This window comes from Lissotriton vulgaris, chromosome 1_1 (genome assembly GCF_964263255.1).
Source record: "Lissotriton vulgaris chromosome 1_1, aLisVul1.2, whole genome shotgun sequence".
Lineage (NCBI taxonomy): Eukaryota > Metazoa > Chordata > Amphibia > Caudata > Salamandridae > Lissotriton > Lissotriton vulgaris.
Window position 1 is genome coordinate 247633851 of NC_141685.1, and position 2568 is coordinate 247636418.

The 2568-nt window shown below is 51.0% G+C and overlaps 1 non-coding gene across 1 annotated transcript; it reads right to left on the bottom strand.

Moving 5' to 3' along the window:
* Positions 1-539: 539 nt before the first annotated feature.
* Positions 540-612, bottom strand: TRNAF-GAA (transfer RNA phenylalanine (anticodon GAA)). The gene has a single exon. It is a non-coding gene; the product is annotated as a tRNA-Phe (tRNA).
* Between the last annotated feature and the right edge of the window lie 1956 nt (positions 613-2568).

Below are 2568 nucleotides of genomic sequence, written 5' to 3' on the forward strand. Positions count from 1 at the left end.
TTATCTCTTATAATTTACCCAGTGGCAGTTGCCCCTAGGTAGTTTTAGTTAGCTCTGCTTTTCCATAGGGTAAGACTTTTTGGTGTGCTTATTACTTTGAGGAATCTTCATGAAACTTAAATAAAAATTGCATTGAGCGTGGTTGGCTCCTGGTGTGCCCTCGTGGGATGTGCTTGAGGGTGTGTGGCTGTCACTCACTGGATGTGATTGTGTCTTCAGTCTGCGAGTCACGAGAGAGGGAGAAAGAGAGAGAGAGAGAGAGAAAAAAGCATTGTGCTGGAGGAGGTACACTGGTGAGAAAAGTCAATAATTAATATCCGGGATGAATGAAGGACAGGAAGGAGGGAGTGAAGTTATTGATGAAAGAGCAGAAAGAAGGACAGAAAAAGGACGAATTAATGAGGGATGGTGGAAAGACGGAAGCACAAGCAATGAAAAGCTGTAACACGAAGAAAAAATGGTCTATGTTCTTACAACAACTTTTTCTTTCCCATGTTTCTAAACGTGTAATGTGTGGCTTTTCAGTCAACAAAAGTATCTGCCAAAACCCGGGATCGAACCAGGGACCTTTAGATCTTCAGTCTAACGCTCTCCCAACTGAGCTATTTCGGCCACTTATGTACACTAACTGTGACTGTTGTGATTTTAGTGAATACAACAAGGAGGTCCAGTGCCTTATGGAAGAGTTTAAATGACTCATCGCCAGGTTCACAGGTATCATGGACAGGTTCAAGAGTCTCATCCCAGGTTCAGGGGTCTCATCCCAAGTTCACTGGTCTCATCCCAGGTTCACAGGTCTCGTCGCCAGATTCACAGGTCTCATCAAAAGGTTCAGAGGTCTCATCCCAGGCTCACGGGTCTCATCCCAGGTTCACGGGTCTCATCCCAGGTTCACTGGTCTCATCCCAGGTTCCTGGTCTCATACCAGGTCCAGGAGTCTCATCAACAGGTTCACAGGTCTCATCCCAGGTTCACGGGTCTCATCCCAGGTTCACTACTCTCATCTCAGGTTCACTGGTCTCATCTCCGGTTCACTGGTCTCATCTCAGGTTCACTGGTCTCATCGCTAGGTTCACAGGTCTCATCAACAGGTTCACAGGTCTCATCAACAGGTTCACAGGTCTCATCAACAGGTTCACGTGTCTCATCCCAGGTTCAGGGGTTTCATCGCTAGGTTCAGGGGTTTCTTTGCCAGGTTCACAGATCTCATCCCTAGGTTCACAAGTCTCATCGCCAGGTTCACAGGTCTCATCGCCAGGTTCACAGGTCTCATCGCCAGGTTCACAGGTCTCATCCCAGGTTCACAGGTCTCATCCCAGGTTCACAGGTCTCATCCCAGGTTCACAGGTCTCATCCCAGGTTCACAGGTCTCATCGCCAGGTTCAGGGGTCTCATCCCAGATTCACAGGTCTCATCGCCAGGTTCAAATGTCTCATCCCAGGTTCACGGGTCTCATCCCAGGTTCACAGGTCTCATCCCAGGTTCACAGGTCTCATCGCCAGGTTCACAGGTCTCATCGCCAGGTTCGCAGGTCTCATCCCAGGTTCACAGGTCTCTTCCCAGGTTCCCAGGTCTCATCGCCAGGTTCACAGGTCTCTTCCCAGGTTCACAGGTCCCATCGCCAGGTTCACAGGTCTTATTGCCAGGTTCACAGGTCTCAATGCCAGATTCACAGGCCTCATCGCCAGGTTCACAGGTCTCATCCCAGGTTCACAGGTCTCATAGCCAGGTTCACAGGTCTCATCCCAGGTTCACAGGTCTCTTCACAGGTTCAAAGGTCTCATCCCAGGTTCACAGGTCTCATCCCAGGTTCACAGGTCTCATCGCCAGGTTCAGAGGTCTCATCACCAGGTTCACAGGTCTCATCGCCAGGTTCACAGGTCTCACGCCAGGTTCACAGGTCTCATCGCCAGGTTCCCAGGTCTCATCACCAGGTTCACAGGCTCATCGCCAGGTTCACAGGTCTCATCGCCAGGTTCACAGGTCTCATCCCAGGTTCAGTGGTCTCATCCCAGGTTCACGGGTCCCACCCCAGGAGCACGGGTCTTATCCCCAGGTTCAGAGGTCTCATCCCAGGTTTGCAGGTCTCATCCCAGGTTCACAAGTCTCATCCCAGGTTCACGGGTCTCTACACTCTGGGCAGAATCTCCATAATGAAAATTCTCATTGCTGGGATTCCGCCCCTGGCGCAGAGACTCCCTCGTGACTGCGGGAACTCCACCACGAGTGCGGAGACTCCCCCACGACTGCAAGCCTCCGCCATGAGAGTGGGGCCTCGACCACAAGCGCAGAGACTCCCCCACGACTGCGGGCCTCTGCCACGAGTGCGAAGACTCTCCCACGACTGCGGGCCCTCCGCCACAAGTGCAGGGGTCCTTTGTGAATCAGGTCCTCCGTTTCTGAGATGTGTAGTTTGAGGCAATGATTGGATGTTGAAAGGTTGGGTTAGTAAATCAGTGATGCCAGATGGATAATAGAAGGCGAATGCAAAGAAAAGCATTGAGAGAGGAAATGTTAGCTGGAGTGGGATTGTTTCTTCTGATTGAAAAAAACATGGACAAATAATGA